Source organism: Catharus ustulatus, chromosome 6 (assembly GCF_009819885.2).
Source record: "Catharus ustulatus isolate bCatUst1 chromosome 6, bCatUst1.pri.v2, whole genome shotgun sequence".
NCBI lineage: Eukaryota > Metazoa > Chordata > Aves > Passeriformes > Turdidae > Catharus > Catharus ustulatus.
The window spans coordinates 49,216,196-49,244,100 of NC_046226.1; the positions used below are offsets into that span (position 1 = coordinate 49,216,196).

Sequence of the window (27,905 nt, forward strand, 5' to 3'; positions counted from 1 at the left end):
AGCGGGCGGCCCCAGCCCCGGGCCCGCTGCCGGGCCGGCGAGCGCCTCGCTCGGCCCCGGCCCCGGCGGCGTCAGCGGCGCCTCCGCCTCCTGGCCGGGCGCCCTTCGCAGCCGGCAGCGGCCGGGCCGTGCCGAGCGCCAGCGCTGTCCCAGGGCAGCGGCGGCCCCTGGAGCGGCCGAGGGGCTCCGGGGCCGGTCCAGCCCCGCGGAGCCCCGGGCCGGGCACACAGGGGGAAACCGCGTCCTTCGCTCCCGCACCTCGGGGCGCTGGCGCCGGCGGTAGCAGGCGCCGGGCGAGAGGCAGCGCAGCCCTCAGCCCTCGCTCTGTGCCAGGCCCATCCCGTCTCGGCTCCCCGCTCCACGCACCCGGTCCTCTGCCGGTGCCCGCACACCCAGCCCCGGCCTCTCTCTCTTCCCTTCCCTTCCTGTGGCTTCCCGCCTGCCGCTCCTGCTCCTGCCCTTCCTTTCACATCCTTATTTCTTGCACAGTCCCCTGCGGCCTTCCACTCTTTCTCGTCCACCTTGAGTCTCCCCTACCCCATGTTTCCATATTTTTTCTTTTCAGGGGTTTCTCTGGTTTCACAATTGCCCCCTTAATACTTCCCATCATCTCTATGTAAAGACCACAGGTCCCTAGCAAACCCTCTCCCTTGCAGGGTTGACTGTACTTTCTAGCCCTGTTCCTGCTGCCAGTGGCTGGCAACAGCCCCTGTGCCCTCCCAAGACTGGGTCCCACCCAGCTTACTTCCCCATCCCCATCCTTCTGCCAAGGTCGTACAGATGCTGCAAAGATGTTGGTGTCGGCAAAAAATAAGGCAAGGAACATTTAGTGTGGGATACAAGATGCATCAGCTCAGATTTACTAAAGTGACCCTGGGACTACCTTTAATTTGTTTTTGCTTGAGGATTAATATTTAAGGATGCAAGAAGCCACTTAATGTGTAATACGATCTTGCTCACAAGTTTCAGTTCATGACAAAACAAACAGGTACTTAAATAGTTGATGATTAAGTAATTTGCTATTTGCAGCCTGAGCAAAAATCATGCTCAGTATTTATCACATTGAGGGAACACTTTCTTCTATAAAGTAAAAAAAACATCAGTGCAATTATTTTGCAGTCTTTGTGCAATAGATTGGTATCATATTTCTGAGGACAAAATGTGTGTGAACAGCAGTCCGGAGGTCCCTCATGGGCAGCACAATTCCTGTCAGTAGAGATGTGTAAATAGAGAGGGCAGTGTTTGGCCCACCACCATCTGATAGCACCAGGATGGACACTGCAACCTTTGCATCACTTACCAGTCCAAGAGGAATTTCTACCCAAAAAAAAGACCCTGTAACTCTGCACTGTCAGATCAGAGAGGCATTGCAGTGAAATCTATGCTAGGTAAACCTCAAGCAAATGAAAACAAAGTGTTGTCTGTAAAGCAAATATCTGAGTGGCCGCAGCCAGGGGATTGAGTGCTGATCCTACAATTTCAGTTAAAATAGTTCATAGGGCAGTAAGAATTTTATTAAGCAAGAAGAGGATAAGCGTTCCCATTTTGGAGGAAGGTAGGTGAACTAAAGAAGGGGAAGAAATTTCTAACCTTTTCATGGTAATGACTTTGCCCTTTGAAATCAAGGCCCGTAGCAGAAGCAGCATGAGCACAGATATATTTTGATGTTCAGTGATGCAGTTTATTTGCTCCCATACAGGATTTTCAGAAGGACCAATGGACTCACAGAACTTGGGCTCCTAATCACTTTGGGAAATCCTTCTGGGACCTCAATTGTGTCTTGTCTTGTCAATACCTAAAAAAAAAAAAATCTGCTCCTTGGTCCTTAGCCAAATGTTCATCTGCTTATCCCAGCCTCTCTGTGATGATCCAGGCCTGTGCAGTGGGCAGGGGCATGTTTGCATTTGGCATTGTCTCTGCAGTTCCAAAAGTGTGAGAGGATACTGGCAAGAATGCAGCTTTAGCTTAGTTCTTTTTTCTAATGCAGTTTCTGTCTCCTGTGGCTGCCAGCTGAAGCTTCACCTGGTCTCACATACAAGGTATTTCTCTGTGTTACTGATGGAAACATTCAAAATAACAGCTCAGGGTGGATTTTCATGAAATGTTATTTTCTCAGAGAAGCCTATCAGAAGTGAAGGGGAGGGAAACTGTGCATGTCCTGACCTCCCCACCTCAAACAGGCAATGGGAAACTCAATCTCATTAGTTTTGCTTGGGAAGGGGTTGACCTTATGGGGTTTCCAGACAGTTCCTTCCACAAAGCTTTTAAAAATAGAGACTCAGAAGCTTAAATGGCAAATATGTTTCTTGTATGTAATAAAGAGATGGCTCATATGACAAAGACTTAACAAACTGAATATAAGTTGGAAAATAGTTATTGTTTATTTAATATTAGATAAAGTTTATATTCTTTCAAAGACTTGCGAGATTATTCATGGATTATGTCCATATTTCTATTACAAAAATAAGTAATTCATCAACTGTAAGTCATTCCAAATAATTGAGAGACACCCCAGAGTATGAATTAGGAATTTGGATAGAACAGAAATGGCTTTATCTAAGTAACAGAAATATTTTATATTTAATCTAAGTTAGGAGTACCTTGGAATATAAACTAGGAATTTGGATATTGCAGAAAGATTCCATTTAAATGTAGGCTCTGATAGGAAAGATCCCGGCTCAAATCTATTCCCAGTGTAGAAACACCAAGCATCAGATGAAGAAAGGAAATGGGATACAGGACTGATGCCATCATAACACAGTCAAATTTGTTTTGGTCTGTGCATGCCATGCTTTTGGTGGGGTTTTTCTGTTGGTAGTGTTGCAGTCTCCTGTCCTGACTAGTGCAGGCAATAGGGATCTCATGTGGCTCATTACAACATTTTCTTCTATATCAACTGCAAGAATTTAACAAAAAATAGAAACCAGTTCTAATTTGGGGTGTGTGTGGTATTTTTAACTCGCTATCAGTAGGCTAACAGAGTGCAGTAATTACATGAGCATAAATTTATGGGGGTTGGGTATAGCAACACAAAACATTAAGTACTTCTGTGCATGAAAATTTTGTACTTGAAAATACTTCTGCTGGGCCATGTTTGTGTTGTGCAGGGGAGGGGGAAGACAGCAAAAGAAGTCTGTTTATTACACAGAGATTGCTGTCCTACCTCCAGCAATGGCTGGAAAAGCTGCAAAATGTTTTTTTACATGCAGGTGCCTCTGGAATGAGAGGTCGCATCTTCTCTCACTGATGGAACGGGCTCTGCCAATGGGTCATGGAGCCACATGCTTTGTTTTGAACTTTCAGATTCACTATTAATACAAAAGTAACTAGGAATTAAACTACTCAAGAGCCAGAAACAAGTTTACCATTGAGGGCCGGAGAAGTTTTATTTGAATTCATCCCTGTGATATACTCCTGAGCAATTTTCTTGCTGGCTGCTCCAAGCACAGGGTCCCAGTTCCTGGGGCAGCAGTGTTTGCAGGATACAGCCAGTGTGGCTTTCTATTTTGTCATATCCTACTTATCTAGGCTCATTTGGGGTTTGTGTACTGGCCATTGCACGATTCCCAATGCTTTTCATGTCAAGTAATCTGATGTTTCCTTCTGCATGTGAGGAGATACAGGGCTGTTTTCTTTCTGTACAGATTTATTTCCTGATCCCTAAAGAAATGCAGAAAGTGCAATTGCTTCCCTCGTGATGGCACTTTCCATACTGACAATAAAGTATTAAATTTAGACAGCAGAATTAACGTCTCAGTGAAATAAAGGGGGGACACTGCAAATTCATGTCTCCTGAGAGTACTTTTTCAGACTATTTACTGAACCAGAAAGGCAGCATATCATCTATTTATAGGCTATCTATTTGAAAGTTTTTTTTCTCAGGCATAAAACCACTTTGCCGTTCAGGCTTAATAAATGCTGTGTGTTTGTTGTGTCCATGTTTATGGAAAAGTTAATATTTTTGGAGATGAGCATGTGTGTAGCTAAGGAGGATCCAGAGTGCAGTCCTTGTTTTTATTGATTTATACCCTAATCACCATCAAAACAAGTACATTATAATCTTATAAAAAAACATTAATAGGGAAGGAAAAATAGTCCCCATTTAAAAAAATTATTCCATTCATCATGGAAGTAAATCACAAAATCTAAAATGTTTACAGTTCGTCATGGAACCATAGAATAACTTAGGTTGGGAGGGACCTTTGGGGATCATCCAGTCCAAAGCGCCTGCCATGGGCAGAGAACTTTCCACTGCATGAGGTGGCTCAAAGCCTCATCTTTCATGACTTCAAACACTTCCATCATGGGGCATCCACAACTTCTCTGGACCTGTTCATAACCATCCTAATCATAAAAAAAAAAAAAATTAAAAAATTTAAAAAATAAGAAAAAATTCTCTGTACATTCAATTTAAGGCCACCCTCTTCTGGTTTAAAACCACTGCAATTTCTCACTAAAAAGTCTTTCTCTGTATTTCTTATAAACTAAAGGGCAGCAGTAAGGTCTCCTTGAAGCCTTCTCTTCTCCAGGCTGAAGAACCCCAATTCTCTCAGCCTTGCTTCATAGAAGAGCTGTTCAAGACTGAATTCCACCAGGGCAAGATTGCTGCAGTCTGAGCTAACACCAGTTTTGTCATGTCTAGTAGTTCATCCCTGTTGATTAGCAGCCGGACTGGTAATGCTTCTCTGGTCCAGCTGTCACCTGGATTAAGAAATCATCCTCAACACCCTCCAGGAGTCTCCTGGATTGCTTACAGCTTACTGTGCTGCTTTTCCAAGAGGTATTAGGGAGCACCCCAGCCGGATCAGAGCACGGGAGCAGAGTCTTTCCTGCAGCCAAAGTAAGAAAACTTCATCAACGGATTTCCTTGCTCTGCTGCTCTGCAGGAAGACCAAACATGAGTTTTCCCTTGTTGGCTTTCCCTTAGATTTTACTTATAAGCCCTCAACCACTTGATCACTGATTTTCAAAGACATTCTGTGAATTCAATATATTTTTTCATGTGTAGGGCAAACGCCCTGCCCTCTGTCCTCACCTGTCCCTTCTGGACAGTCTGTAGGCATCGACTGCAGAGTTCTGATGTGGTTACAGTTTCTGTTTCTCACTCGGGTGCCCTATTTGCCAGGTTAGAAACCCATCAAAAAGAGCTCTGATTTATCTAGTGACCAATCCCCTCGTGATTTAGTGATATCTACAATCAGGATGTAGTAATAGCTGTAGTATTAAAACATGCAGGAAAAGAGGTAAAGGCTTGTCCTGGGAATCATCATCAGATGATTTGTAGGAAAAAGCATGATGCAATTAAATGGTTAGGTTACAAAACAGAGTGTAGGTAGGGCAAACGCTTTCATGTCTATTTTCATTAAAGCAATCTAGCTGAGCCTCTGAGAAAAAACTACTCATGGTGGCAGACAGACTTTAAAGAAAGAGAGGGAGAGGATCCCAACTCAGCCCAAAGCTGCTTGCTGGTGGCTGGTGGATGTGACCAGCTTGTGGTTGCACTTTAGGTTTTGGTGGGCTTATTTCCATCACGAATGCATGGTGTTACATGGGATGAAGGCCAGCCAGAATCTGGGAGAGGAACAAGGAATAGGCCTGGAGAGGGTGGATGGTGGTCATTAGAGCCACAGTAACCTAATGCTGTTCATGTCATGTTTTCAAAAGTGACTGGTGGCTTTCACACCATGGTCTAGGTACCCTAAATACCTATTTTCAGAGAGCATTTTCAGAAGTTCTGCTCTGTTCCAGGATGCTTTCCAGTGTCCCACCATAAATGGCAGTATCCAAAGTCACTGATCACTTCCAAGTCTTGTCTGTGGGCAACAGGCATTTTCTGGATTACTCTAAAATGAGTCTGAGTCACTAATGAGTTCAGATAAAGTTTTTTACCACTGTGTTTATTTAAAGCCAATCACTGTTACATTTCCCAGAGGAAAACACTGCCAGCACTGTCAGCAAGCTATACATTGATTTTAAATCAGCAAGACTGCCATTGATCTTAGCAGCTATTTATTGCTCATGTTCCCAGCAGCTACTTTCTAATGGAATTTTAACAATTTAGTGGGGTCACTTGAAGGTCTCGAGGAAGTAAGGGAAAAATTTGTCTCCTGCAGGAAGTACCTCCCTAAAACAGTGCCTTCACCTGCAATCACAAGACAGTCAGAGTGGTACACTTCTTAAGTTTTGGTGAATCCTGATGATTAATTTTCAAGACATGCATAGTTCTTATTTTATGCATCTTGTCCTGGAAATATAAACACAGTTTCACCTCTGTCTGATGAATTCCCTGAGCTACTGGTTGCTGGAAGCTGGGAAATACAAAGCAAATATTGGCCTCTTCTGGGGCTCCACTGGCAGCCTTAGGGTAGACAAACCCTTAGCTTGGTGCAGGACATCTAACCTCACATTGAAAATACTGGCATAAAAACTGGTCCAAATATGCCTCTCTTTCTTTTTTCTTTCCTGCAGAACTTGGCCTTTTTCATTTGAGTTAAGGTCTTGCACCAGAAGGACAATTTCTTATTTGGGTATGCCATTTCCAATGGTTTAACAGGAAGCAGCATGCAAAACATTCTTCTCTCACAAAAACTACGTTAGTTGCCATTTTCACTCTGTTTTCTTGCGTGTGATCTCAGCCCCAAAACTGTCGCATGGATACACAGGCAAAAATAGGAGGAGTAGGAAGGGAATAATGATTGTTAAATGTTTGAGAAAAATTATAGTTTATCATAAAACTGGAAGGGATAATAGTGCTTGGTTTGGGGTGGGAGGAGGTGGCTGGTGCAAGCTTTGAGTCAGGCTGGTGTCCTGCCTTCAGTGCCTGGGCTCTGTTCTGGAATTTCCACATGCACAGTGGTTCCTGCTGGGGCTGTTACATCCCTGTGTCCCTTGGGCAGCATCTTCACCCTGCCTGGCAGGCTGGGTCTGCACTCTGGGTGGCACACAGGTCGCAGACACCCTCACTGAAGCCCACAGTCCCACACAGTCCCAGCTATTCCTGAGGAAAGGCGTTAAGTCCAGACCTACTGAAAAGCTTCGTGTGATTTGTACAAATAGCACAGCCACACTTTTCCCTGCCTCCTACACACGTATAACACACGTTGCCTAAAAGCCACAGGTAACACAATCACTTGACAGATGCCTGTAACTTTACCTGAGAATTAACTTGTAAGAGTGCTGTGGTTGTGTTTCTTTGCATACTACAGACTGCAACATAATCCAGCAGATAACGAAGGATGAGGGCAAAGAAGCTCCATGAGGAAGTGGTGGTGTCTGTCACCACCACCTGGCACTGAGCCCAGCAGGGAGGATGTTCTCTCTGGCATGCTTCTTGTGTGTTGTGGTGGGGACCAGGACAACAATATGATCATGTGAGAGTTCCTAGGCCCTTTTGGGAGGGCTGGATTATAGCATGGATGGAAGTACCCTCTGTGACAGCAAAAGGGAAGGTGAGAGGCAGCACATTCTAATAAATAAGGATTAAATAGGACCTGGGCTTCCAGCCGGGCTCCTCTGCTGGCTCCATGGATGATCATGAATACATTTCATGGCTTCTGCACCATTCTGCAAAAGGAAACAATGAGTGAAAACTGTCTTCAAATCTAGCTTTCCCCTTTTTATGAAAGGACTAAATGCAGCCAAAGTAAATCCTTTTTTGGGCAAACATCATTTTACCTGTGATTAAGCCCTAGTGCTCAGGAGTAGCGCGGCCCACAGGCAGCTAAAAGTGTGGCTGGTCGGCAGGAAGGTGTTTGAAGCAGAGCCCTGCTGTGAGCACAGCAGGGGCTGGGGAAGGCTGCTCAGGAGCTGGCCACACTGCTGAATTTCTGGCTAATACTCGGCTGGGGCTTTTTGGACCTTCACAATGGTGCTACAGTTCCCTGTCACTATGGAAACTGGTTTTTGAAAAAGCACTAGTTTTAAAAAGTGAATTGAAACCAAAACTTGGGCTTCTTCTTCATTCCTGGCTCTGGGGTTCCCCTGGGAACAGAAGAAGGCTCCAGGATGCTGGCCTGATTCCTCAAAGCCCAAACTCAGGTCCCCTTCCTGCGAGAGCCACAGCTGAATCAGCAGCTGGTTTTTCCACAGATACAGGCAGGAACCACAAGAGCTGTCAAGTCAGCAGGAAATAACTTGAGAGGAACAAAAACCAGTGTCAAAGTAACACAGTCTGACCCTCCTGCATTACATGGCTCACTGGGGACAGCCACAGGGTGTGCAATAAAACTGTGTATGGCCCAGACAGGTTCTCCTGAGAGCATTAAACACCCAAGTGATATTGAGCATTAAACACTTAAGAGATATAGTAGTCTAAGTTGCTTTGCTCTCTAGTCTTGCCAAAGTCTAGATACAGGAGCCCAGGAGACATCACTGGAACCCAAAAGTCCTTTGCAGAGACTCAGTGAGGACAGACACTTGTCTCCTTGCTGTTCCTGCTTCTTTCCTTGATTCCATCATTGTGCCCATGTAAGTCTCTGTGGTGCTTTGCTGTACTGAGAAGAAAAACTTGGAGGATAGAGAAGTCCAGGAGGAGGGCAATGAGTATCTTGAGGTAGGGAAATGAAGGAGGGAGGTTTTTGAGTGAACTTTGGCACTAAAGGAAATCCCCACTTAGCTACGTTTCTGGGATAAATTCTGGAAGCGCTACATAGGACATACCCACTTGCAGCCCTTATGGACACCTAATTAGCAGGTGCCAGGGTCCAGGATATGAATCAGTAAATAATTTCTGTATACAATTGGCAGAAGGAAGTGGAAAGTCCCCCCAGGGAAGACCCAGAAAGCCAGGTAATTACAAAGAACTGGAAAGACAAGGCACAGTGTTTCCTTCTTTCTGAAATTTCAGCACCCAAACCCCACTTCCTTTTCGTGTCCAGAACAAAATGCTCACATTTAAGACAAAAGGAAATGGAGGAGCAGAATGTTACAACCACATCCAGATCTGACCAAGTAAAACCAGTACAAGCAAGCAGCTGGACCTGATTTTTCCAACAAATTTACTGCTAGTCTGTTATCATGTGGCCATGCTTGGACTTCTCGAGTCTTTGCACCATCCCTTCCCACTTGCTGTGTCAGCATCATGCCATGGAGCCCACAGTTCTGCTAAGAGCCTACAAGAAGCCCAGGGAGAGCCACAGTGAGTGAGTCCACATGGGAAGGTGCCATTGCAATGAGGGGGCCTCTGCTCATGTGCAGAATTACGGTGCAGACCCTGCTCTGGAGCACAGGGATAATTCCCAGCCCAGACATGAGAGGCTGTCCCTCATCCAACACCAACACACAGTCTCCATGGGAGGCAGGAACCTGTATGACACAGCCAGGGCTGCTGGAGAGGACAAAATCAGTGGTGGAAAGGACCTTGTGAGCCGCAGGTGCCTTTGGATGAAGGCATGAGCCTGTAGCTACCAGCCCATGTAAGGGAGCCTTTGCACATCCCTTCCACTTATATTTATTTTTGGTCTGTTTTGCTTTCCTTCCCCTAGGGTTTTCTCTTCTCCTGGGCTGTCAGGCCCCTTGCACTTTTCCAGGAGTGCAGTACAGCACTGCTGGTCATGCCATGCCCCAGCCTGGGAACTCCTGCTCCCAGCGTGGTGACTTCCATCTCCTCCAGCCTGAACTGCATGATGGCAGTTTTCAGCAGGTGAGTGCAGACAGACATGCACCCATCCAGCCATCTGGGGTGACACTCATTACTCATTCTGATCAGAAGGATGTTCAGAAAGGTTCAGAAAAGGTTCAGAAAAGAGAAGGCAGGATCCGTGTTTGATTCCTTTCAGACCATACACTACCAGTACACCAGCACACCAGGAAGGGAAAAACTGGAGAGGTGCTTAGGATATTTATTAGCATTTCCCCTTCACCTGCAATAACATTTTACTGTTTATGAATGTCCTGGGTGCAGCAGCCAACACAAGCTTGGAGGAGCTCCTTGGTCAGCCATGCTGCCCCTGTGCTTTACCTGTTTTAATGTGCCAATCTGGAAGGCATAGCCTTGATTTCGGGCCAGCGTTTCTTCACCCTAAATACCTGTGATAGCAGCCTCAAACACAAGGGTTTTCCCCTGACAGACTTATGTGTCTTTTTAACATTTCACTGTGCTACCAAGCCATTAGACTTCAAAACATTAGACTTTCTAGTTTGTGGCTCCCATATCTGCACAGGAAGGAGGAGTGCTGCAAATAAGAGGGCATGAGTGCCCTGATGGGAAGGGGAGGTGCTGGCACCTGTCCTTCCACCTGCACCAGGGCTCTAGCACAGGTGCCAAGAGCAGGGAGAAGGCTAGAAGAGGTTTTATGTTGAGCAGCAGTGTGGTAGCACCAGGCTGGCACCAGGCTGTTGGGCTGCATCCCGACCCACCTCACACTCCCACAGCACAAGCAGAGGAAGGACAGCAAGATCACATTTGCCCTGCAAAGCCTCTGTTCTAGGAACAGGGATGTGAGGTAATTCAATCATTATTTTTTGTTCTTTCAAGTATTCAAATATTTTGAAGTCATTTGGGATTTTTTCCAGCTCCTCTAGAGCTATCCCTTGAAAATGTCCAAGCTTCAAACATTTGTCTGTGGGCGAAGTACAGAGGAACGTTAGAAACAAGATCAGAAGCAGGCAAAGCTGACATTAACTGATGTATTTGGAAAATAATTTCAGGCTCTGAGAAACACAAAAATCTGGGTACTGGTGGCTCCTTTCTTGAGGTGACTGACTGCCTTACCAGAGGATTGCTTTTTAGCAAGCACTTCTCATTTTAGGAAAGAATACAACAATTGTACCTTGCAGAATCTGTGATCGCCATCATCCTTCTGCTTGTCCTGTGCCTCACCTTCTGCAAGACAGAGGTGCTTACACTGGGATTTTTATTTAGACTATTGAAGATTTTTAGCAAAGAAGAAAAAATATTTTACAAAGGAAGATCTGGATGGTGCCTACAAATTTCTGTCCTATTACTAACCAGTTGTAGGAGGCAAGTAATTTAAAAATCCCTATTTTGGCAGTTGGGAGTTAGGCAGCATTTGGGAACTGAAGTCTAATACAATTACTCAGAAAGCAAGTTAAACTGCATTCCAAAGTCATTCTTATTGATCAAGTAAACAATGTGTCCTTGCAGTTATCATCTTCTATATTATTGCTAAACATGGAGCTAAGCTGGCTGTGTCTCCTAATCTCTCTTCCATGGAGCAAAACCAAATGCAAACAGAAGATAATGAAGATCAGCCTACCCTTTAGGAGAAGTCCAAAGTGCTTCTCTGCACTATTATCAATACTGCCATATCAGATAAACAGTTTTAAATTTTTCCTGTTTGGCACAGAGGAAGCTCTCCTTGTCACCAGAGTTCATCTAGCCTCTGAGACAGAGTCAGCAAGTGGCCAGAGCATAGTGCACAATAAATCCAGCATAAATAGCTGAATCTACATTTAGATCAATGGGTGAATTACAAATGTTTGACATCTTAATTTCTAAAAATAGGGTTTAACTTTTTAAAAAAAGCTTTTAGTTTTTAAAGCTTCGGGAGGGTTAATGTTCATTTGTTTTCAAGAGGTGGAAACAGTCAGAAGAAGACAATGTGGTTTTGCTGAGATCAGCTCAGATGTCTGTCCAGAACTGCTGACTTCAGGGTCTGCTGCTGAGTGCCTGTTTTTCACCTCATGATAACTCATGTGTGTTCATGATGCTGCTGTGAAAAAAAAAAAAAAATACAACTCTTTTAGCAGTTAAACTAACTTTGTAGTTAACTCCCATAACATGAGAGCATGGTATGTTTTCCAGCAGGGACAGTGCACTAACACTTGTGCTTTGTTTTGAGTAATTAGTGGGAACAAGGACACACTTCAAGTTGAACTGGAATTTTTATGGTTTTACTCCCTTGTGAGTAAAAGGGATGACTGCTTTCAGTTAGGATTGGTAAACTGGGCAGCAAACATCCCTTCAGCTCAAACCTCTCCTCCAAAGCTGGGTGTTGCAGTGCACCTCATAATGCTGAGAAGTGGAACGGTGAAAGGATTAGAAAACTTTGAGCTCTGTGAGACATGTGCACATGATCTCTTTCAGCGTCTTCTTATCAGGGAGACACTGGAAAGAATTATTCATGCTGTCTGTGGCAGAGTCCATAATTATGCTGTGCTAGCAAACAGCACTAGGGTTCATAGAAACACCCCAGAGTCAGCTCCTCCTTTTGGGCTAATATTCTGTTTCCTGTGTCTTTATTAGGCAGACAGGGTTAGAGAACATTGCACAGGTGCATGTGCTGTTGTGCCTCAGCAAAACAAGAGGCATAATGGGGAGCAGCAAGAACAGACACAAAACTTGCAGTTAATGTAACTGGATTTAAGCCTCAGTTCTGCTGCAAACTGCCTGTTTGCCTGTCTCCATCTGTCCCTTGCTGGGTGCTTTAGTGAGGTACATGCTGTCGTTGGCATTTTTAAATACTGCTGGAATAAATGTAGTGTAGACCTGTACTTCCCAGTGTTGACCCTAGGAGAGTTTGCATTTCTGCATAAATATCTGATGGAGCAAGCTGAAGTAGCAATAGGAACATGGAGTAAAACAGATGTTCTGCATTTCAAATCCTTGACCTGTGCCTATTAAAGCATTTGCAGCAGGTCTGATCACCAGGCTGTTCAAGTTAATGATAGACTGTGCATTCACCTCCATGGGCTTCAGATCAAGCCCAATGAAATTAACTACAGAAACAATTGGCAGGAAAGAAACAAATGAAAAGAAAAGCATAGTACAGGAGGATGCAAAAGAGAGTAGTGGTAACAATGCTTAATCACTCAGAGCTGCCTAAAGGCTCTTCTAGGTAAATGATTAAGAGTGTTTTGTAATTGTTGTGAACATGTAGGATGACAGGAAAATTAGATTTCTCATATAAAATAGATTACATTGGACCACTACACACTGATTTCTGAGTAACTGCATATAATTGACTTTACAGCAATAAACTGACCAAGAAAATGACCAACCTGTTGATTAGAATAAGCAAAGCCGTAAAGACAGGCCAGCCTACTAAGGTACAGGCTACAGGCACCAATGCAACTGCTCTGGTTTAAGGCAGTGACTCCAGAAGATACAATATTTGACAGCAATATCAGTCAGAGATATTTTCCTCCCCAGCTTCTGGGCTTGCTCCATTTTCCCCTTGCTCCTGCCTGCCCTCCTGCCAGCACAGACCTTGGTACAGCCTTTCCATGAATCCTCTCACATGGGGAAGTGGAGCCTTTCAGTCACACACACACAGACAGGCAAACATACACTGCTGGGTTACTTTTTAACCCAAATAACTCCCAGATCTGGGTCGGAGCATTGGCTTTGGAGTGCAGGTGCTGACACCAGCACCAGAATAGCACAAGGTGAGGAGTGACAGGGTGAATGGGGCAAGCAGGGAGCAGAGGCTGGTGGGCAGCCCTGAGGCATCAGCCAACAGCATTCCAAGTCAGCTTCTCCTTTGCCAAGGGATCCACAAAGCTCTCACATGATCTAAAGATCACCAGGAATACCCATATTTGGGTTTCCGTTTGTTTGTTTGTTTTAGTGCAGTCAAATGGTGTTTTTCCAGTAACCATTTGCTTTAAAAAAAAATTGTTTAACCTTGTAGGAAGTAATGGAGTGTTGATTACTCATTCACTGAAATTCAGGAGCCTGAATATAAATTCTCCTCGCGCTCCCATTCCTAGCATGTTATTATTCCAATTAGGAGAGTGTTCAAGATATTTAAATAATCTCCCATTCAGCTACATGTATGAGAAAATGCATTCACTCAGTACAATAATGCAATTGTGCCTTTTCTCTGAGATAGTAAAAGATGGGTTGGAGCCATTTTTTAAATCAGTAACTGAAAAGTAAAGGCTGTGGGACAGACTGGGCACAAGAAAACATGAAATCAAATAGCAAACGTGGGAAAAAGCCTCTCTGCATGCACAGACAGCAAAGAACAAAAGGAGCAGAGCAACCTGTAAGATGAGATACTGCATTGCCTCACCAGCTAGAGAAGTGTGTTGGTTTGAGTTGACTCTTTCAAACTGGCCAAGAAAACAGAGCACAAGTGGACTGATGCTCTTCTGACTTCCACTGATGCAAATCAGGAGCAACTACACTCAAGCAACTAATTTCAGCACAGGTACACTGACTTGCCAATGATTTCAGTAAAAAAGAGGTTCAAGTATGAAAGAAGAGATGCAAAGCCTGGCAGCCCTAGCACTTTGTAACAGCTGTAATATTTGTGGGGCTGACCTGGAAAACCTCAAAGTCCCAGCAACAGCTACTCACAGCACAGATGCTGGGACATTTTACTGTGCAGCCAAAGGATCAGCAGCAGAGGAGGCCTGTGTTTAGCCACAGAGAACAAAAATACATTTTTACAGTTGTTTATGTTTATTTTGTCCATAAATATTGAGAGATGATTCCTTCCTGGCCACTCTGTGGACCCAATTAATTTGTTTTTCAGTTTCATATTTGTGACTCTAAGTTCAGAGGTGACTCAGGGTTGCAATACACAGCAACCACAGCTGCTAAAAATAGACCACAGAAACATAAAAACCACAGCAGCCTTTAACCACCACATTCCCCTGTTCCTCAGCTCTTTGAAGCCCCTGTACTTTGTCACATTCCTGTATTTGGAGGCATGGCAGCCTATTGTGGTTATGAATTACCATGTCCAGATCAGTGTGGGGAAGGAGACAAGATGAAGCATCTCCAAGAATCATCCCAAGCTGCTGGACACATGGCTGAATCTCTCCCATAGGGATGTGTGGGGAAATATTTTCCCTTAGGAAAGCTAGGATTTCAGTCTTTTCAGTGTGGCGTGGCATGGCATTGATTTTAACTACAAACAGTTATTAAAATAGCAGCCTGGAAAGTCAACAGGGAAAAGAACAGAAAGGATGTGACGGGAATCAGAATGATGCCATTTCGATCGATTTTTTTCTCGCAAAGTCACAAGCCTAGAAATAAATCCTACACAGTAAAAATTCTCTCCTTTCCAAGAGTGAGGGAATAGCCATTTTTTATCCCTAAAATTTTCTGACCATCAAGTTTAAAACAGCACTGGAGAAAATCTATTAACTCAGTGATGGTGGAAGTAGCCTCCCCTAAGCCCTTGAGCCCAGGGCTCCGTTGTGCAGGGTTTGTCCCACCTTGGTGGGTCAGGGGAGCTCCAGGTGGAGTCTGCAATGGGCACCCTGAGCAGAGGGGGACCAGCTCAGCAGCAGACAGGGATCTTTCCACTGGGGCTGGCAGTGACAGGGACAATGTTCTCCTGACTCCCTCCTTGCTCTCCTCTGGATAACAGAGCTGAAGAGGAGGTTTGGAAGAGGCAGGAGAGCAGCTGCTGAGCAAGGGTGTTGGGCCAAGAGGGATAGGACAGCTTCAAGAGCTGGGGATAAGGCTGAAGGAGTGAGGGGAGGACTAAAATAGTGGTGGTGGAGATGTTTATTCTTGGACATGTGTCGAAGTAGACACGGGAGAAGCCAAAGCAATGTCAGTTAATGACCTGCTGCTTCAGGAGCTACTTTCTAATACTGTAACTAGGAGCAGTCTCCTGACTGGCAGGTCTGGGAGACATTATCCCACATAGTAATGCAATTTATACTCTTCTGCTTGGCACATTCTTTTTCTCAGACCAGGGAAAGGAGAAGCTTCGAAGCTTTCATACAAAAAGCATAAAGGGTTTGGATTTGGCAAGGAAAGACAACATTTACAGGCTGGAAGGGTATCATGCAGTAGGGAGGGGATGCAGCAGAGACCTCTACCATTAATGATCTCTGAGTTTTTTCAACTGATGTTGAGCTAAAGTTGCTTGCCCAAGTAGCTCCATCAGTAAAACCAACAGCAGTACAGAAGGTAGCCTGTGTTTCCTTGCTCTCTGACAGCCCCCATCTTCCTCATCACTGGGGAGAGGCAGAAGAAAAACTGCTGGAATAATTTTTTGTCTACTGTAGGGGAGGCCAACTGGGCAACACTCTCTGACAGCCCAACAGTACAGCAGAGAAGGGCCAGACTCTGTAACTCTGTCGTGAACAATGTAGTATCTGTCATCATCCACAACATCAGGGCTTTGCGGTTTTTAGCTGCCTATACTTGGGGTCTTAATTTTGCATTTAGGGCCTCCAATTTTGTGCTTATGGCACAAGTTTGGCATTTATGCAATACTTCAGGTGATCAGGCCTTTGAAATCCTGTCTTCAGCACCTCTTTTCTGGCATTTTTCCCTTCTCTCTCTTCATCCAGCTTTGACCTGGGTCTGCTCTGGTACTACAGGATCTCAGAGCAGCTGCTGACAGGTGGGTGGTGATCCCTTTCACATGGGGAAATGTAGCTCCACCTAGAATTGATCTATGTCTCATAATGCCCCAGTCCACCTAGAATTGATCTGTGTCTCATAATGTCCCAGTCCTCCTAGACAGTTCCCATCTGTGACTCCAGTGACTGTCACCTAATCTGCTCCTGCTGTATCACTTCCTGCATGCAGGGGTATTTGCAGGAGGCGTGTTTGTAAGGCCACATTGTGATGTGTTTGTGCTCTGGATTAGTTTAATGGATCTGCAGTATATCCTGCAAGACAGTTTCCCAGCTGGTAAATCATGTTTAAACAGTGAAAAACAAATATGCTTTCTTATTGCTCCAGTCTTTTTACATCTGGTTGCTTAGCATTGTTCCTGTCTTGTGTCCACTTTGCAGTGCTTCATCATGATTGCCAAACAAACTGGCTAAAAATCAATTTAACAAAGATCAGGAAAAAAAACCAACAACAAACCCAAATGAGATATTACAGCCTCTGATGGGATACACAGACATATCAATTTGGCAGCCAGTCAAACTTCTTAGAGCCATTGGTTGTGCTCATTAAATGTCAGAGTTGTGAATTTTCCCCAGGCATTTTCAGCAAACACTTGAACATGGCCCAGTTTGATTGTAAGTGATTTTCTTCCCCAAATTTCAGGTAAAAAAATGAATAAGAAGAGATGATAATAGTGAGTCCATACCATAGTTTTAGTTTCAGAAACAAATTTCTCTGTCATAAAGCCAGGTGATAAAATTTTCCTTTTATTCCAAATAAAAATAAATATTTTCCTTAAGTACTTACAGGTACTTCTCAAGCTGAGTCTCCCATGTGATACAGACTTGAATTTCAATGCCAGTAGAACTAGTACCGAGATTTTATTTGATAATGTTCATTTATACAGCAGTGGAAGACCTCAAATCTTTTCTCTACAAGCAAAAGTGATAAGGCCTCTAAGTGGATTTTGGTGGGGTTTTTTTGACATGGAGGATTCAAGAAGCAGCAAACTCTTTTTAACACTCAAGCTTGGAAAGAAAGATGATGCTGTTACTGGAGAGTGTTTTCTTTAATATCACAGCAGTTCACAACTGCCAGGAGGTGACATAAAATTGAAGACAACTAGGGTGAGGTAGAGAAAATGGAAATCTTCTGGAAACCAGTAAAGAAAGAGCAACAGCTCCCTTCCCCTGAGCAGTGCAAGAGAAGGAATGCCCAAGCCCAGAGAGCTCCCCAGCCCTGTGAGGATCTTCTGCTCTGCACGTCAGGAGCTGCTCACTGGTTTAGATTCAAAAAGCATAAATTACAAGATCCAGGGGCTAGCTCTTTTGTATGGGCTTTGGGAAAACTTTGGAATAAGAGTTTATATTGAGCAGGCATCAGGAAGGTCAACTTTTTGCCCCTGAAAGGATTTCAGTGAGGTATTGTTCAGGTAATTGCAGAAATTGGGGAGGTCTCCCACTACAAACTGGTTACCCAATGTGGTCTAAGTTGTGAAACACACACCTGGCCAAGAGTTTTGCCTCACTAAGGACCTTGGGATATGACCTTTAATTCTGAACATGTTGACTGTATAAACAAGCTCATCACTGAGCCCATTCAAGAAAGGACCTGGTTGTGAGGAGCAGGCCTGGTGACTTCTCTGAGGCGAGACCTTCTTATCCACAGAGGTGGATGGGGAGCTGCCCAGCTTTATAGCCAGGGCCCCAAGCACTTTGCAGGTCCCTCCATAGGACAACCTTTGCCTGGAATCTTCATGTGTTATGAGCATTGGGAAAAATGTCCCAGAGTCACTCATTCTCCTGTGTAAGAAAGAGATATTGTTGTTTCTGGCACGCAGTGTTTCTATTGCATTACGTAAGAACTGCCATCAGTGTTTGGATTAATGCTGCTGCCTGTATCTTATTTCAAAACATGTCAGCAGCTCTGTGGCCTTTGCTCCCAGGCTCAGGTTGTGTGGATCCAAAGGGAGGTGGGGAGAGAGGACACCTGCAGCCTGGCTGAGCTGTGAGCTACCGAACAACCACACTGGGAGCTGCTTTAAGAGTGAAAAATCCATGTCAGACTCTGCATTTCTCAAGCACTCGACCCAAAAAGGATCAGTGCCTTTGCCCCACTGCTCAGCAGCTTCAGGAGCACTTCGGTAGAAAGCTGCATTTGTTTATTTGAGTGCTGAGTAGTATTTGCAATGTATAGGAGAGACTGTTACCTGAGCTGTTCCTTACCAGGAAGGAGGGTAAGGGTCATTCTCCACCCTTAGAGTGCTAATTCTCAGGAAAGAGTTAAAAATTGTAACTGCAGCTTCCAAATCTGCAGCTCTTTGCACCTTGTTGTTGGGTCAGCAGTTTGCCTGATAAAGGAGCCCTGACCTCCTCACCTAGAGAGGAAAGTCCAAAGATCTTCAGAAGGTTTTGGGGTTGTTTACCAAAAAGCAGATGTCCAGAAACCCATACAGAGAGGCAGCCTGGGAATACAGGCCAAAATAGATGATGTAACATGGTGGAGGGTTCCAGCTTCCAAAAGGGAGTGCAAATTTTGACTCATAACTTTGCAATGTCCCTCAGCCATTTGAAATGCCCCCATCATCCCAAAGGATCTCTCCTTTCAGTGACACGAACTGGATCTTGCTGGATCTACAATTCAGTGCCATAGTTACACTGCTTCCTGTAATCCCTTTGATGCTGAAGAGAATGACTTCTCTATTATCTTTACTTTTAAAACTTGGATTTCCTGTGGGGGGGAAGTCCTCATGTTAAAAGCAAGCAGCGAAAATGCTTTAAAGAAGGAGGTGAATGTGCTCAGATTGTGAAGAAGCTGATCTAAAGGCAGAGAGACCCTTAGGGAACCCTGGGCCACAATAGTTGACATTTCAGGCAGGAAATTATGGTTTATTTAACTAACTGAACTGAAAACTGCCAGGGAATTTATATGAGTGAAACAGAATTAGTAAGAGCATTTAACTAAGACACATGTGAAGACTAAAACTCCTATGGCTATGGAAAAGAGAGATTTTACATCTGGAAGTGACCTCTGCTATTTGATTCATCTAAAATATTAGGTGGGCAAGGGATGCCATGAGGGAGTTCCTGCTTGCTAATCAACACAGCTTGTTGCAGTGCCTGCTGCTTCTCCACACAGTTTCCCTTCAAGCCACAGACCTATCTTGAAGTTTCTGAGATAAAATAGCACAATCTTGCAACTAGGCTATTCCTAAATACTCATTCTTTCAAATGCACTTTTTAAGCACTTTTCTGAGTTAAAAATGACCTTTTTGATCAATAATGGTGTTTATTTTCAGAGGTTTTCTTCACTTTTTTTAGCAATATGCAGTAAACACTGTGATTTTTCACTTCCTGTGGCAGTGAATGATATCCAGGAGTTTGACTTTCCTGGAGGATCTGGATACAGACACCAAGGTGACAGAACAAAGCCTGTCTAAGTCAGACAACTTTAGTAACAACAACGGAAATTGAGAGAATGGCACAGCATAAAAGCATTCATTATTCATCAGTTGATACCCAGGGGAAAAAAATCTGTGAGCAGTTTTTGGGTTTCGCAAACCAAGTCTGACTTTGCCAGCACCTGGCAAAGATCCCAAAGGTGAAGTGCTTGATCTATGATCTCCTCCATCTTTGATCAGCAGAGACATTCCCAGGTTTCTCTCCTGTGTGTCCCTCTCCCTCCTCCCCAACACCCTACTGTGGGCCAAGGAAGTGTTCCAGGCCTGGAATGCATTGTTCCAGATGCACCTGAGCCTGTCTGACAGTGAAAATGGCAGGTAGGCATCCTTTCTGCAAAGCAGTGACCTTAACCTCCTTCTGCAGCCCGCTGGGAGGGCAGAGTTCAATGAACAAGTCTGGCTGCACTGTTGAAAGCCGTGGCCTCGGGGAATGAACTTGTTGTTAGGTTTGTTTCCAGCTGGATGGTTCCTGGTCAGCTTTATTGTGCAATTCTACAAATCCTGATGCCAGCACAAATAAGCCAGAGATATAGGCTGAGCAGAGGTTTCTTCTCCCAGCAGCTGTGCTGGCTTGTACATCCATAAATGCTCGTGGGATGCCTGCTCCAAGAAAAGCTTGGCACAGCCATGTTGAATGTAAAACCCTCTGAGGTGATTTTTCAGTCTCCTGCAATTCTGCACAGATCCTAGCATGGGCTTGCTCCTCCCTGTACTCCTCCTCTGCTCAATTGCTGTGTGCTGCAGCTCTTTAAACATTCACAGAGCACTACCTGGAGCAGAGTGCTTCAAAAGGGAGAGAGCCTGCGACACCAAATCATCTCCTGCTGAGCACCACCAAATCATCGCAACCTCGGACAATCAATCAACTGGTTTTATGTTATTTAAGTTGCCCTAAAGGCTACATTTCAAAATCTGTAATGTATGGATTGGAAAAACTGACAACAATTCATTGTGCTCAAGCTGTTTAGAAGCACTGCACAGACCTTGCTTGAAAAGATGGCTTTCAAGAGAGGGAATTTAACCAAATTCCACACTAGCTTGCTCCTCAGCTACCGTGAACAAAAAGTCCTCAGAATATTTAGAATCTGATTTAAGCTTACAAGTCAAGGAAATAGGTGTTAAGACTCAAACTCCTGCTTGATGCTCTATTTGTAATTCATCCAGTCGTTAATGAGCCAGATTCTTGACTGGTATATTTGGGTATAAATCCGCTTAAGCCATGCAAGAATGTTGATTTATGCTTGCTGCAAATCTGACCTTTCGTTCAGTGCTTCCTGGTAAGTTCCAATCCTCTTTGCACTGTTCATTTAGTGGAATGGAATTAGATTTACCAAGGTATGCTCTGACAAAATGGACTGCTTTTTCCTTAAATTTTTGTACCAGGGATAAAATGGTGGTGTATTTCAATGGAGTATTAACATTTCGATTTTAATAAGATAGGTTTTCTGAAGGAAAGTTAGAAATTATAATATCATTCATTACAATGCCACATGTTTTTTTATTTCTCAAAGTTTTACCAAATTAGTACAATATACTCAACAAATTACAACCTCCTTCTAGGAAATCTGAGATATAGCTGCAGAACAGTGGTTAAATAAGTTTAGCTAACAAAAAATTGCATAAAAGCTTAAATATATGAAGCCAAAATATTTGCTGAGAGTGTATTGGAATGAAAATAACCCTTATATTTGCTTAACTGAACCTATTTTGCTCCAAATGACCTTATGTTCTTTATGTCTAATTCACAATCCCTGCACTGAGACTCAGCACACTGCACAAAGCCAGACTTATCAGGAGATGATAATCAGGAATCCATTTTATCTGTTTAAATATAACACTCTCGATGTTTGACTATGCTAACTGCATGGTAAATACAGCTCAGGCCTGCAGAGAACCTTGCTGAGAAAATTGTGTGTGAGATTACGCTACTGTGATGTGCTCAATATGGGGGCTACGCTCAAAACACAGAGCTCACGTAGGAGGCAGCAGCCTGTTTGCTAAAATCTGCATCCCACAGGTAGCATCTTACACTGATGCTTCTGGTGATCTTTCTGATGACAACTGAAGCAGTTTGCATTGAATTGTTTACAAGCTGGCCAGGTAAAGAATCCTCGTGTGGGGTGGCACCACAGCCATAGGGATTTGATATACAAGCATTAAACTTGGTATGAATGGGGTGTGAATGGCAGTGTAAAAGTGTGAAATCGTCAGGAAACGCCATGAAGGGGCAAAAGAATGGCATGTGGAGCTCCTGAAGGCACCGGGGGCTGGAAAACCAAGAGCTGCCTCCTGGGTGGATTGTAGGCCTATGCTGGAGGCAGTTTTTTCCCAGTCCTGACTCCTACACCCATACTGGAGCTAGCATGTGTCCAGTCCCAGGTGAAGCTGCAGCTTTGTCCTCAGCCCCATCTCCTGGGTGGACTGTGGAGCTTTGTGTCAAGCCTTGTCTCTGGTGCCCTTGTTCTCCTCCTGATCCTCCTGCATGTCCCCTGGACCTGACTCATTAACTTTGCCTGGTTTGGGACAGTTGATGGACCCTGTTATCAGTATCCAGGTCTGTGTGCCACGTCCAGGAGCTGGATCCAGTCATTGAAAGCACTGCCTGTGCTGGCACTCCCTTGGCTCCTGACTTGCACCAGGAGGCTGCACAGCCACAACCATCTCCATCCTCATACACGTGAAAGAAGAGAAAGTTAGGTGTGAAATCAGATTAAAATAAAATAAACCTTCTATCTGTTTTTGCTGGACATGAGCAAAGAACACACTCAGGGATAACACTGATTTGCAAGGGAGGGGCTGGGGATTTTGTGCGCTTGATTCTGGAGCTCATTCCCTTATAATACAAAAAGGAGATTGGATTTGTCAGTCTTGGAGGGTGGGGGTATTTGGTGATGAGGGCGTGAGTTTCTTCAAGGCAGGGAAAGGATGAGATGAAGAGGTGCAATAAGCAGAGGAACACAATTTCAAGAAACAGCTCATTTTAAGTTGCCTTCATTTGGCAGCTTTGTATATTTTTATTTACATGTGTAATATAGTAGAGATCTGTAAAAACATCTATGAGCCTAACTTTCAGAAATTACATAGCCCTTCCCCAGAAATGAAGTAGATCTTCAAATCAGGCTCTCAACTGGAAATAAATCCAAATAATTCTCTGTGCATTTGAAAAGAAGATATTTTGGCTTCTGAGCAATAAGAGAAAATGTACAATCCATTTGATCTGCTTCAGATGCCACAACCATCTGCAACTGCATGTGGCAAACACACATTTCTCAGCTTAACAGGCATGTATGATTAGGAAGAGCTTCGAATAAAATAGATAAACCTTTGAGATGCTCTTTTTGTTGTTTACTTATCTCTCAGCAGCGTTCTGTGGGAAGCTCTCCTCCTGGAAGGCTGCGGGGGAGGGCTGTGCTGAGCCTTTCAGCGCCGTTCGGAAGTGGCTGAGAAGCAGCCGACGTGAGCAGCCACGGCTGGCACCAGCAGAGGGTCACAGATGCTGCTCTGAGCACGGCACTGTGCAGCATCCCCGCGCTGTTCCAAGGGCTCCACCGCCACCTGCTGTCCCCAGCGCATCCCAGCCCGGCCAGGGAGCGCCGAGGCGGGGCAGCAGCGGCTCCCGCGGGACGGAGCCTTCCCTTCCCCTTCCCCTTCCCCTTCCCCTTCCCCTTCCCCTTCCCCTTCCCCTTTCCCTTTCCCTCCTAGCCTTGTTCTCAGCTCTTATCTCTGATTTATCCCTCTGCCGGTTGTATGGATGGGCAGCCGGCAGTGACACTGAGCGGCATCCTTTAGGGGATGGGGACAGGGGGACAGCTGAAGCAGCACAGCCAGCCTCCACGCGGATCTGTGATGGGCATGTGGCACCCACAGCTGCTCGGCAGCGCTGGCTGTGGCTCCCCGTGCTCTCTGGGACCCGTTCCTCAGAGACTCCATGGCAGCTGATCTCTTGGCTGGGAGCTCGCATGAAGTGCAGACAGGGGGATTTTGGTTCAGCGGAGTTCCCAGGGCAGAGAGCTGCCAACACTGAATGATGGACCTGTTGGAAAGGCTTCTGGACTGAGACCGTTGTCTCTCAGTCCCTGTTTGCTCATCTAGGATTCTCTTCCCGATGTCTCACGTAATCTAAAATCACCTAATCCTGTCACAGAGGAAAGCCCTTACTGCTCTGCAGTCTGTCTTACATGTGTTGTTTGCTTTCTTATTAACTCCATAATGTCTGGGCAGGTGACTGCTGTTCAATGTTTAAATACTGTGTTTTCCACATTTACTGCAATGATGATTTTTTTCCCCTTTTTTTTTAGCTTCTTTGGAAAGGAGGTTATTCTCATATGTATTACAGAGGGGTTATTTTTGTCTATTTGCCATACACTTATCTTTTGAGATTTTTGACAACAGGCACTTTAAAGATACCTTTGTTAACTTGAATAAGCTAAACAACTAGTTGGTTTGGGTTATTTTGGGGTGTTTTTTCAGTTTTTTCCATTCTCAATCTTCTTTCTTCTCTGAGAGAATACTTTGCAAATACAGCTATTCCACCAGCTGGTGTTATTCAGTATCATTATCCTCCCTTTCTGCCAGACCTACTTTTCTTTGTTCATGTGGGGATTTTTTAATGAAGAAGTCAGTATTTCCATCAGTAGAATCCTGATTTGATGGGTGGTCCATAGGGCCTGTTTCTCCACTCTCATGGTACAGTTTATCCTTGGGGTGTGCTGAGTGCTCACAGGCAGTCACAGTGTCACACAGGTAACTGCTTGGAGGGGTGCAGTCGTGTTTGTTCACACTTATCCCTGGAATTAAAAGCTTCATGGCCTTTGTTTAAAGCATGAAGCTGAAAATTGTCCTAAAAGAACCCAAGACAGTTACTTGAAATCACTTTTAATGACTAGGGAAGTTTGTTTCTCGACAGTTTGTTTCTGTCCCCAGTGCACAGCAACGTAAAAGTGATATTTTGTGATTTTTCTGGGTTTGAAATACATATATTTTAGATTACAACTGTTTTGTGATGTGACACAGTGACAACTGTTACGTGATGTGTTTTCCATCACATACAGAGAAATTCAAGTTCTCTCTTGCTCTCATTCTTGTGTTAAGAAACTGTACCTGTTCTGTGACCTGCTGAGTCATTAAACAATGAGGTGCTGGAGTTAAACCTCTCCCTCCACTGACACATTTAAGTACCTAGAAAATAAATTGCCCTCACAGAGATTACTTTACCTAGAATAAATTATGTCAAGCAGGCTCATTTCCAGCTCTTGGTTTTAGAAGAGCTCCTAACACTGTCTCACATGATCATCCATCTCACAAGCAAATCCAGAAAAACACAAATGGATGAGTACAGAACTGGCTGCAAACTGGACTGAAATACTTAACATGAGCATGTTGTTAACTTGGTTGGACACAGCAAGCAGAATTCTGCAGGAACATCACAACTCTGATATTTTCATTAAATAATTTAGATGGCAGAGCAGACAACTTTCTTGCCAGCCCCACTGAATGGGAGGGGCAGAAAGTGTTAGAGGACAGGGCTAGGATCTCAACACATTTGGCAAATTACAGTAGGGGGAAAAGGACATAATTCAAAGGATGTGCTTTCACTCTCTGCAGAACAGCCAAAATCACAAATGCAGGCTGTGGACTTACTGGTCTGATAGCATCACTGTATAAAGTGTCGTGGTGGTCAGCATGGATCACAAACCAAACAGGAATCAGCCATGCCACTAGAAAAAGGGCAAATAGCACTGGGAGCTACATAAAAGGGAATATTGTTTGCCAGGCAAATGATGCCATTCTACTGACATGCTTGGGGCTAGAAAACCTTCAGTCAGGGTATTGTGTTCTGCTTGGGATAGAATAGAGAATTGGAGGTTTTATGAGGAAGCATTGGAGGAATTGGAGTGGTTTGCCTCAGAGAAAGGGGAGACATAGTAGGAGGCCCCTAAATATGTGTGCTGTATGGCTAAGGGAGAGGACAATAAAGTCTTCTCATCAGCTGAAAAGGCTCAGTAGGGAACAGAGATCTGGGTTAGATGTTAGAAACAGCTTTCTCAAGGTGTAGATGAAAAAGGAGTGAGAGAATAACAGAGGGAATTACAGCCTTGGTTTTCGGGTTTCAAATGCAGATTAAACAAATGTCTGTCAGAAATTACTTGATAAAATTGATCCTGTATTTTGGGTGGGAGGAAAAAAGCAATTTCCATCCCTGTTTTTCTGATATTCGTGTTTGGAGCCAAAGACCATTATTTATACATCTAAGTTAGATGTCTAAGTTACACGTTGTCAAGACCAGATAATTATCATCCCAAGTGTGAACTGGTTTTTTTTTGTCTCTGGTAGGCATTTTACCAGGACTTGAGAGTGCTGATATCGATCAGCGACCCCTCAGCAGTTCACATTAGCCAGCAGAGAAAGATCGGGGGTTCGTACAAGATGTGTTTCACAAGAATCTTTATTTCATGTGAAGGGTGGTCAAACAGAATCCCCAAGAACAAAGGGGAGACAATCATATTTATATGTTCAAGGAGGATTGAAACTACAACCAATAGGAAGTTATACAAAGGACAGCATCCAATCTAAGTCAAAAGTTCTGAAGGTGAACTGACCAATTACACAAAGTAATTTCTAGCCAATTATCTTCTAAAGTGATAGGAGAGTGACCAAATTCTTAAGGAATTCAGCTCAGCTTTGGTATCTAGGAGACCTTATCTATCAAACTACATGCCAGGGGCCAGGGGCAGATGGTTTTGGGGGAATTGTATCATCCACACAAAGGCTCTTCCTTTCCATTTCTCTTTAATATATCATCAGGAAAAAAGTCTTAGTGATTAATAATTCAAATGGGAAGAAGCTATAAAGTAGGCAGGCACTACACTATGTAAACTTGATTTGTTCAAATTCATGTTTTCCAAGTCCTAAACTTCTTTAGAGCATATATGGCAGCCCTGCTAACATCTAACCACCTGATGGTCTGCAGACCTGCCTGTTGGACATCAGAATGATTCAGCTCAGTTAATAAATGCCATACTGGAACACACATTTAACTCTGCAGCAGAAAGGATGCTGCGTGAAAAGGGGAAAGGAGAGCTCACACAAATATTACTCATTCACTCATTCAGAAAATGCTACAACTCAGACTCTGAGCAGCCTTTGATATTTGACCTCTGCAGATGGCCTGTAATTAAGACTCTAATCCTTTAAACACTTTAATACACTTCACTTCAAGTTAATAGGATTAGTCACATGCCCGAAGTGTGCATGGCTGGGGCTGAACTATTGTTGAGCACAGCTGATTAAAAACTTGTAGACACTCTCTGGTGGAATATTGTCTTATATGTCTAAGTCCTTTCTAAACAGTTCTAGTCACAATATTCAAAAGTGAAGGTATTTAAGAAAAATAAAACTTAGCCAAGTTCTTGCTTAAAAATGTACACACAAAAAGAGCAAATCTGTCTTAACTATTTCAGCAGCACAAATCAGAGGTTTGAGAGGAGAGATGGGAGATCTGAGAGGCATTCTATTGGCTTTCTGGAAGATGTAGGTTTAAATTCTCATACTTTTACAATTCTTTCACAAAAGGGTGATGTTAAATATGCACAGAATCGGACAAATCAGAGAGTTACAAAATGGGGAAGAAACATTTTCTATCCTGGTTTGTATTCTATAGAAACATCAGTTTGGCTTAAAGGCACAAGGTTGTTTCTTCTCTTGCTGCTGACAGACTAGCTGGGCTTGGAAGTCCTGGCAAGCCTAGTCTGGATCAGTGCATCACATTGTAAACATGTGCACAGGTTGTGAAGAGTGAAAATAATTTGGGAAGCGACTGAAGGCACAGGGAGGACAGAGGTGCAGGCACACACAGCACGGAGGTTCCCATTTGTTGCAGGATGTCTGCCAGAAGAAGAGGTTGGGCCACATCAAGGCACTGTGCTGACGTGTAACTTGTGCTAGATCTGGGTTTAAATGCCACAGGGGCAGCCTGGGAATCCCAGCACAGCTAAGTGTGGCTTGCTACCGCCCCATAAAATGTCCACAGCACACATTTACATAGTGCTATTATTTCTCCCACTGGAGAAACACAGAGGTACATCCCTTCTGCTGAGGGATGTGATGTCACAGCATTGTCATTTACAGGAAAAGGCAACAACTGTGGTTAAGGGTTTCCAAAGAGTGGCATGCAAC

The 27,905-nt window shown here is 44.1% G+C and overlaps 1 long non-coding RNA gene across 1 annotated transcript in view; it reads left to right on the forward strand.

The window, feature by feature from the left end:
- LOC116997441 overlaps positions 1-27,036 on the forward strand; it is a 34,117-nt gene extending 7,081 nt beyond the window's left edge. Inside the window, exons 3-4 of the long non-coding RNA XR_004418186.1 lie at positions 9,483-9,640; positions 23,091-27,036. This is a non-coding gene — a long non-coding RNA (uncharacterized LOC116997441). The remainder of the gene's footprint in view (positions 1-9,482; positions 9,641-23,090) is intronic.
- The last annotated feature ends 869 nt before the right edge of the window (positions 27,037-27,905 follow it).